A 9,968-nucleotide genomic window follows, 5' to 3' on the forward strand; every position below is an offset into this window, starting at 1 on the left:
CAGTGACTAAAGAGGGAGCCTGTGTTTCCAACGGGACTGTTTAAATATCAAAAGGCAACCTTTCTGAATGCCTTAGAGAAATCAAAGAGTCTGTCTTTCTGGTTATTTATTCAGAATGCAATTTTGTTGTCAGGACCTGACTATCTTCAGGTTGCAACAGCATGAAACGGCAAGACTAATACATGAGTATTTTCTGCGTCCTACCACTATGATATTCTTATTTCCTTTTATTATTTATTCCTATTATATTAATCATAGGAATAATATTATTTCATTTGATAAATTGTTGGTCTTGCAAATTTATTAGCCTTAATTAGATACTTGATATCAGACAATTTACTTGCTGCTAGACATCATACATTCCTTTCCGAACAAAACAGAAGCTTCCGTCGACTCCTTCGCAGCTGCCTTTGCCATCCCTTCGGGCCTTGTTAAGCTTATTCAAGGATTTTGGCTTCTAGACCACAAGGACTATGAAGTAAGCATGTGACAGTTTAGTTAGGCATACGTTGTAGTACAAGGCTATGATCTAGCAAATGACTTTAAAAACCTGGTGCTTAGCTAACAACAGGTGATAAAACATGGGAAGCTTCTTTTGTAATCCTGCTTCAGCGGCACCTTCAGCAATATGTGATGATCTGCAGTTTGGTTTTAATTGCGTTGACAGGAAGTGGATTAAGACAATGAAGAAGTCAACGTTAATGCTTGACGTGTGACTTGCCAAAGCCGTCTGTTCAGGTTGTTCTCAGCAGAGCAGTCGAGCGCTTTCTCAAAAGCAGTGGTTTGGGTACTTTAAATAGTCAAATGACCATCCTAGCAGCAAGATTTGAGACTGAAGACCGCAAAAGTGACTCTTCAATCTAATTCATGTTCCTTCTGATGCTGAAGGTTGCTCTTTGCCTGTCACGATTTTAATACAACCTGTCTGGGAGAATAACTTGTATTTATAAGAAGTGATGTTTGCCTATGGGGATTTGGTTACCCTAGCCGAGTGTGAATCACTCCTTTTCAAAGACTCTGTTTTTTTTCTGTATGGCTAACTGATTTTTTTTTCCTGCAAATAGTAAAGAATTTATATTTACCTGTCCGGTATCAAGGACATTCACCCTTACTGAAGAAACTTTTGAACGGTTTTGTTGTGTGCTTGTGTGTCCAGTCTGATCCCCTCTATACAAAGAGGATGTGGCCAGGCTGGAAGGGGCCCAGAGAAGGGCCACCAGGATGATCAGAGGACTGGGAAGCTGCCATACGAGGATGGGCTGGGAGAGCTGGGTTTGTTCAGCCTTGAGAAAAGGAGGCTCAGAGGGGATCTCATCCCCGTGTACCAGGGCTTAGGGGGTAGCTACAAAGAAGGTGGAGACTCCCTTTTTACACGGAGTCCCATAGAGAGGACAAGGGGGATGGACACAGGTTGCTCTTGGGGAGATTCCGACTGGCCACCAGAGGGAAATTTTTCACACTGAGGACAGTCACCGTTGGAATAATCTCCCCAGGGACGTGGTTGACTCGGCCACGTTGGACACCGTCAAGAGTCGTCTGGGCAGGGTGCTGGGCCATCTTGTCTAGACTGGGCTCTTCCCAGAAAGGTTGGGCTAGATGATCACTGAGGTCCTTTCCAACCTGGGATTCTGTGATCTTAGTAAACCTTATCTCCACCTTCTGCAGAATTCCCTGGCCCTGCTCTTTCACCCAGCTACAATCAAACCTGTGTCGTGGCAACACATGAGAATTCTTTGGTCCCTCATGTGCCAAGGAGAGCACAGGCGAGCCCTCAGATACATGCAGGTGATGAAGCCACCATTCTCAAGCAGTCGTGAAGAGCGGCTTTTCCTCACTGTGCTGTTGTCCAATAGGTAAAGAAATATATGCCACCATTTTGGCATTGAAATACTGTGAAAGGTGGAGAACAAACACTAGAAATCACAATCCCCTAAATTTCCTTTAAACTCTGAGCACAATAACTGTGGGGCATCTTTTTAGTTATACTATTAATACGCCTTTACATCTCAAAAAATTAACTACAGGTGCATGGCGGAGGCTTGGGCTCTGCTGCAGGAAGACACCGCTCAGTTAAAGGAGGAAGAGCTATTAAAAGACATGTATGACATCTGTCGGGGGATGGGACTAGTGGGAGACTTCCTGAGGCTGCCTTTCACAGACTCTGAACAAGTAAGTGTGGGCAAGAGGAAAATCTGAATCCCTTCTTTGCCAAGAGAAGAGGCAGGGTCATCAGATATGTTTTAAAATGTGTTATTTCTCATAGAAGTGTTTGGAGAAATTTTTACGGATTCATGAGATTCTTTTAGCCCGGCACCTGCAGCGTGCCAACTGTATGGCAGCACCACAGCTGAACCAGGCGATGAACGTTCATCTCATGGTAAGCGTAAAAGTCCTGCCAAGTGTGCCAGTTTCTCTCAGGGGTTACTGACCGGTTTAACAGCGCTCAGTAAGAATCCTGCTTTCTTTATCACACCCTTCTTTGAAATACTTGCAATAAGCCTCTGCACCTTACGTTACAGCTGAACCTAAAAGTTGAACAGAATGTGTCACTACTCCAAAGCTACCCCGTGCAGTTGGAAATTCTGTGTTCCAGGCTGTTGTTGACTCCACTTCGAACAGTTTGTTTGTGTCTGAGGATTAAATAAGTATCTCCTGTCAGCCACTCTTACCATTCAGATATTCAGCGACGTACGTTATGTAGCGTTCAGAAGATTGGAAGTTGTTTGGGTCACTGTGGAATGAAGAGTGTGTTGTATGTCATCGCTGGTATCTCGCACGCAACTCTGGGTGCCAACCCACAGGCAACGTTTGCATCATGGGTTGTTCTTTTTATTATTTCCTCAGGTTATAGCGTGAGGTCTGCAATTCCACAGCTTTTGTTTTACCACTTTTAGGACAGAAATTCTTACCTAACTTCTGAGTCTCAAAGTAGCCAGGTCAAATTCTGTGTTATGTGAACTTCTGTTGTGGTTCTGTGATCCATTTGCTGCTTTCCGGAACCATAGTTCTCCAGGGAAGCAAACTTGTGGGGTGGTTCCGGAAGGTTTAGGTCCTGCATTTGAAAGCTTCCATCCCGGGGGAAGGGGTGTGTAGGTAGCTTTCTCTTCCTCATTTTAATCCTCACTTCCTTTTGTCCAACGTAACCCGCCGCTGCCCTGGAGATTCAGTCACCTGGGGCAGTGGCGTTTCAGGAAAAACAAGGGAAAGGCTGCTGTTTTGTCAGCCGCGTGAAACTTGTGGGTGCTGACAAGCGTGTCAGAATGAGGTTCTGCAGGGTGCCGGCATGGTTTTAACTTAAAGTTGTAGGTTCTGCTATTATTCTAGTCTTCCTTCCACTTGGCTAAATATACAGGGTGAAACTTCTTGCTTTACGCTTTTTGTTCACCAGAATGATCGTGCTCCTCGCTGGAGACAGAGAGCAGTTGCCAGAAATTCTCTCTCAGCCCAGCACGGCAAGACCCTTCCTAGAGGTCAGAGGCAGCTGGCTGTAGAGAGAGCCAAGCCTTACCATCTGCCTTCGTCCGGACCAAGAGAAGGTAATTTTTAGGGGGGGAACATAACGCACAACTCACCATCGCTTTGATTGCACAAGGCTGATCGTTTTTCCCTCGTGCTTTACAGCTGCAAGACCAAAGCCATTCTCAACAGTAACAAAACCAGCTAATGCAGGAAATGTGGATCCAAGGGCACCTTTCAGCAGTCGTGTGTTGGCCAAAGTTAGAGAGTTATGGGTAGGAAATGAGCAGAAACCCAGTTGAAAGAGAGTTTTTCTGTTATGATAATGTTTGTTATGCAAAATACATATATTTATATTATGGTAAATCTGTTTAGAGAATTTAAGAGAGCTGAAACTAAAACAATGATTACCATCAAGCTATTGGTGTACACATCTTGCTAGACTTGATTGTGTGATCAAATAGTGATCTCTTCCCACTTGCTGACACATTTCTGCTTTGTTTCTGCCTCTTTTACTTAAAAATAGGCAGAACGATAAAGAGCAGGAAAGAGGCCAGTAGCTGTCAGATGAGTTTCCTACAGGTGGTGTGGCCAAATCAACCCCAGTTCGGGTATATTTGGCCTTGAGGGCAATGAAGGTCAGTTACTGCCCTTCTCTGCTGTCCTTTTGCCATGAGAAAAGACCAAGACCTTGGGCAGATCGTACTATAAGGGCATGCCCGGCGTGCAAATAAGGCCGCAGATAACTAAGTAGTTTAATCCCCCATCAGAACCCCTTCTCATGGAAGATGACTCTCAGGGTTGTCAGCGCACTCCATTTATTTGCTGCAATTCATCCCTTCCCATGTAACCAACCATAAATAGCTTCTGGTGGGGAAGAAGCAAGCTCCAGGCAGAAGCCAACCCATAGCCTCTTGTGAGTTGTTAGGCAATGCTTGTAACCTCTTAGCCTAGGCCAGTCGGAAAATGCAATGAAAGAATAGAATTTCTCGTCGTAAGATAGCATTTGTTTCTTATGTTGTTGGTACTTTTGTCTTCTGTGCAAAACTTGCAGGTTTCCATCGCAGGAATGCTGTTCTCACCAAAGCAGTCACGATAATGAGTGCCTTTGAGATGCTCAGAGAGAAATGTTCTGCGGTTCCTTCTGAATTACAGCTGTTCCTCAAATAAAAAGCGTTTTCCAATGCACTGTGCTGTGTGGGTGACCCATACGTGAGGCAGAGGGAAAAATGCAGGTGACGGTTCCTGATGTGCCTGTTGGTTCAGGTCACTCACTCCTGGGCTGTGCATCACCCGGCATGGCTCAAGAGCAGGCTTATCCCACAGCAGCCATGGGTGTGGTGTGCCTTGCGTTGAACTTGGTTTAAACCCAGACTAGACCACGACTTATTAGTGACAGCCCGATCGCTGGTAGTTTGATACTACAATTGTAATGTTAATACACAGAGAGAGAGGGATGCAGGAAGTAGGTGTGTGATTTCTGTGAACACCGACAGCACAAGCGTAGATGACCCTAGGAATCCAGGGCACAGGAAAAGCTTTGCTTCTGATCTAGCCTATTGGTCTCATAGCAGCTTCCTGAAGGACGAGAACGGCACGCTCATCTCCGCAGGATCCAACAGTGATGTGGGCCAGGTAAGCCTTGAGTCAAAGAACCAACTGGAAGCAGCTGTCAGTAATACACAGTTGTGGGTCAGTCAGTTAGTTTATCTCCCATTATTAACATTCATGTAAATGTAACGAACGGGGGATGATTCCTCCAAGCGTGCACACCTGCCATAGTTCCTTTCTGACATTCATACATGGAAGTTAACACACCGCACCTCTCTAATACATAATCATTGACCTGGCTGGGCACCCCCTTCTTCCATGGGTCTCTATCTCCGCCGCTTAAGTTTAAAGGTACAGTGTGATTTTAATTCACTGCGCATGCTCAAGAGGAGTGGGATGGGGGTCAGCCCTTTCATCCCTCAGTTGAGTCGGGGGTCACTATCTCCCGCTGTTGGAATTACCTTTCCCCCAGTGACTCTGCGTGGGCAAATGTGCAGTTTTTCAGGGCCTTCTGGGGCCAGAAGTTCCCTTTGATCACTGCTGACTGAGTTGGGGCCTTCCCTTCACACCCTTCTTTGTAGCAGGATGTTCCCACTGTCAGTCCTTGAAGTTCTACTGATTTGTATTCTTTTAGGAGGTTCCTGTCAATGGGGCAGTCATTGCTAATAGCCTCCTCTCTGGCCCAAGCATTGTTTATTATCTTGTTAAAATTCTCAGGTGTTACCTTCTCCTCCTGACTCACTCGCTCTCACTGCTATTCTCACTTGAATAGCAAAGGCTATTAAAGACCAAGGGAACAAGCTCAGCCAAGACCTGCTGAGCAGACGCCCAAGCTGCCCACTTCTCGGAGGTCTCCTCTTGTGCCCGCAGTGGTTGTGTCTGCTGGCGCTCGCAAGGCTCCTGCCAAGACAATGCTGCCTGTAAAACCTTCAGGCTTTACATGTTGCTCCTCTGATCTGGAAGACTGACTCAGCAAACAACACAACCATCCAGGACATCAGTATATGCAGCGCCTGGTCCCTCCTGCCTCTCTTTCTGCAAAAAACAGTCACAGGAGAAAGTGCTGGAAAGCAGGCTCACATTCAACCTGTGCAGCAGCAAATCCCCCGCGGGCTAGAGGGGAACTTCTTCCTCGACGTACCCGTTTTCTTTTGGCTAAGTCTGAAAAGCAAGTCTCTTGTGACTGGCCAGACTAAGCCTTTCCTGCTGCCTTAGCACGCCCTCATCTCCAAACACAGTAACAACGGATAATAAAAGCTTGCCTTTTCTCCTTACTGCCGGTTGGGACCATCCACTGCCTGCTTGGAAATCAGGGGTGCACGTGTGCTACTGCTTCGGTTATAAGGTAGGAAGATGCTTGTTTGTATTTCAGAGCCTTGCAAGTATTCATTTAGGGAGTTATCACCATGAGCATGGCTAAGCTGGCTGCTTGGCTTACAGCTGTACGGGGCACAGACAAAAATTGCTCTCAGGCTTGTCCTCTTGCTCAGACATCTAATGAGGCAAAGTCACCGCAGCATGACTGCTTCTAGGGCAGCAGTCTTCTGCCTTGCTTTTGCCTCAGAAACTGGCTGCAGATAGGGGTGGGGTTGTTTTGCCACAGGGTTTGTGAGCCCAGCTTTGCCTCATCCCCCTCCTTCTTCAGCTTGCCTGGCTGTGGCTCCTCGTCCTCCTGCCAGGCTGGAGAGCAAAGAGGGTGGTAACATCTGAAATGCGGGCACTTGTTCTCAGTTGTACCTGTCTCCTACGGGAGAGCTGAGAGACCTTGCTCACAGAAGACGGGCTAGGGAGAACACAAGGCAATCTACATTAGTCAGGTGGTAAGGGGCCAAAATTTCCACCACAGACCACCTCCTCCTGGGTGAAATGCTATTGCCAATGGTGAAAAGCCTCAGGTTTTTTTAAAGGCAAAACCAACAAGGAAACCAACAAAAAAAAAGCTGGATGATTTTTTTCCCCCTCAGCTGGGCTTGTTTTCCCCAGCCCTGGCCACTCTGCAAGGCGATGCTTGTCACCAATATTAGGGTGCAGGAGAGGGCCCAGAACAGGGATGTTGCAGGCAGCACATTTCTTGAGGCTCCCAGTAATGCAGTCGCTGGGGATTGATCAAGAAATCGGGCAGTCGCCCAGAATTTCTATTTTTGCTCTCTCCCCAATTCCCATGACTCTTTTTTCCCTTTCTCTTTCTCCTCTGCCTGACTCCCCGCCTGTATTTCCTGACTCCTGTCTGTCTGTCCTGCAGCCTGTTCCTATGTTTTCCTTTCCCCACACCTCTCTCCCCCGCTCCCTGGCCTTCTCCTTCCTCTGTCACCGCGTCCTGGCCGCCTGTTTCCCCTCTGTGCTGCCGCCTGTCCCCTCTCTCCCGCCTGTATCCCCCGCTCGGCTGGCCCTGCTTCTCTCTGGGCCTGCGGGGGGGCGGTTCCCGCCCAGGGTCGGGCGGCAGGAGGGCGCGCCCCGGGGCATGCTGGGAGCTGTAGGCCTGGGGCAGGGGCTGGGGCCGGGGCAACATGGCCGCCCGGCAAGCTCACAAGCTGTGAGGCACCCGTGGATTCCCTGAGGTGGAAGGCAGTCGAGTGAGTGGGGCTGCAGCAGAGGGAGGGAGGCAGCGAGGGAGGGAGGGATGGACAGACCGAGAGAGACAGAAGTGCCTGAGCTGTGCCATGTGCGTGGCAGTGCAGAGAGCAGGAACTGCGGTGAGTCCTGGGCCCCTGGGATCCTGTCACCCCTCTTCCGCACCCCAGTCCCTCCTGAAACCCCTCTTCCCTTTCCCTCTGTGGATTCTGTGGTGGGATATGTAGGTACATATGTATTTATGTGTATGTATGTAATTTATATTATACATAGACATAATACAAATCTTATAACATGAAATACTTGTTTATACATACTTTAATATTTATAAGTATAGAATAGTAGTATTTTACAGAAAAAATACACTGTTCTGTATGTAAGCTATGCCCGGCCCAGCTCAGCCACCCACGGGGTGGGCAGGGGCTGCATTAACAACCCCACACTCCCTCCCGCTGAGCAAATGCCCGCAGGCAGAGAGAGGTGCTGCAAAGGCAACACCCAACTCTTTTAATGAATTTTAATTAGTATTTTCTCCCCCGGAGTGCCCCAGGTCCTCTGCACAAGCTTCTAACAGGGTCACTTGGTCCTGCAGTCTGTGTCTTCCGAGTCAGTGTGAAAACTGTCAGCGTGGCACGGAAGCAGAGTGGAAAAGGTGCCTGCAGAGGTCCAGGGCGTGAGGTCGCGGGGGCCCTTAGGGAGCACAAGAACCTGAGGAGCAGGGAACGCTCCTGGGACAGTTCAATTTCTGGGCAGTGCTGAATCACAGTCAGACCTTCCAGGTGTAGGTACATGGATATAGAGGGAGGGGAATTGTAGGAGAGGAGAAGAAATGTGCTTAGCTGGGGAGCAGCTTCCCTGCCAAAGGGCTATAGGCAGCCCTGTCCTTGAGCGCGTGCCACGCCGGCCTTTCTTCTGCTTTAACTTCCAAACAGCATATGCCTGGGCAGCTGTTCTTTTTCTCCTTCCTTTTGGGTTTAAGTTTCAGCGGCTACAACCGCCGCAGTTGAAGCTAAAACCAGCTTGAGTGTCTGGACTGCAAGTGCATACAATGGCCACATCCTGTAGTAGGCACTACTCCTGGCCTGCTGGTGAAAGACTCGAAATCCTGGTCCGTCTGAGGACTCTGTTGTTGCTGGTAGCGAGTAGTGACAGGGAGGCCGTTCTGTTTCAGTGGCTTTCTAGAGAAGGCAACAAGACGTAATACCAACACAATTGGGTCTTGTGACTGTGGAAGCAGGCTAGAAGACCTGGCCCAACTCTTTGCTGAAGCTTCTGGTAGCTGATTCTTCCTTTCCTTTACTTGCAGCCAAATGAGGTAGAGCAGGGTAAGACTGTCTTGACCACGATAGGTCTAAAGACCTCGCAGGGCAGCCAGAAGGAAGCTGTTGAATGAGGCCTTTGCTGTGGCACTACTCTGTCAGTAGTCAAATGCTAGAGAGGAGAAGGCAGCTCACAAGCAGGGGATGGTGCTGGGCCGGTGGGTCATGGGCAGCCGTAGTCGTTGGCTATGTCCATGTTGGCCTCCCTCTGCACAAAAACCTGCAGCTGGCCCAGTGACCCCTGCAGGGCCGCCCACTCCCGCTCCTCCTGGGCCCCACCCAGGGGCCCCCCAAAAAAGCAAAAATCCTGTAGTGGGAGGGAAGACTTAGTTTTAGTTAGAAGGAATTAAAGTCAATGAAAGGCAAAGCAAACGCATCCCCTTCTTGTTTGCTCTGCGTGTACCTGCTTTGGGCTGTGGGTAGGCGTAGGGAGGGTGGAAGCCTTGCCTCTCTCTGGACAAGCCCCTCTCTCCCCCTGGAAAAGCACTGCAGCCTCAGGTGCTTCTGGTGTTGGAGGCACCATTAGCTTTCTTCTGAAAGCCAGCTCAGCTCTTGGTCTTAAGTGTGGGGTTTGTGTTTTGGCTTTTGTTTTGTTTTTGAAGACAGATATTTCTGTATGCTTTTCAAAGCAGAACGTGGGTCATGGTGTGGTAGGAATAAATCACTGGAAAGCTTGCCAATTACTGTTGAGCCGTAAAGCAGCAAAACCAAATTTAATTAAGGGTTTTTGTAAAAAGGATGCACAAAAGCTTCCCTTTGAATATTTCTTCATTGTCTTGCTCTCATGTTAGCTGTCAAGTTAGACTCTTGCCTGCAGGCCATATAATAACTGCTTCCTGAGAAAATACAAGAAGTAATTAATAGTTCATGAACGGTTGTGCCTCAGTACTGGTCGATGCTAGACTGTATAATGCCAGACTCCAAGAGGGAGCTTCCCTAGTTTCTTGATTGCTTCTGAAAAACCACAAAATGAGAGTGGCTGTGCCTGCCGTGAGAGAACATAGGCCTGTTTTGCCATGTGCCAGAAAGGGTGGCATATGGAGCATGAAGCTTCCAAATACTTGATCAGGC

The 9,968-nt window shown here is 48.2% G+C and overlaps 1 long non-coding RNA gene across 1 annotated transcript; it reads left to right on the forward strand.

Moving 5' to 3' along the window:
- Window positions 1-2,297: 2,297 nt before the first annotated feature.
- On the forward strand, window positions 2,298-3,720 carry LOC135311419 (uncharacterized). The gene is made up of 3 exons (XR_010371054.1): window positions 2,298-2,377; window positions 3,389-3,536; window positions 3,622-3,720. It is a non-coding gene; the product is annotated as an uncharacterized LOC135311419 (long non-coding RNA).
- The last annotated feature ends 6,248 nt before the right edge of the window (window positions 3,721-9,968 follow it).

This window comes from Phalacrocorax carbo, unplaced genomic scaffold (assembly GCF_963921805.1).
Source record: "Phalacrocorax carbo unplaced genomic scaffold, bPhaCar2.1 SCAFFOLD_84, whole genome shotgun sequence".
Lineage (NCBI taxonomy): Eukaryota > Metazoa > Chordata > Aves > Suliformes > Phalacrocoracidae > Phalacrocorax > Phalacrocorax carbo.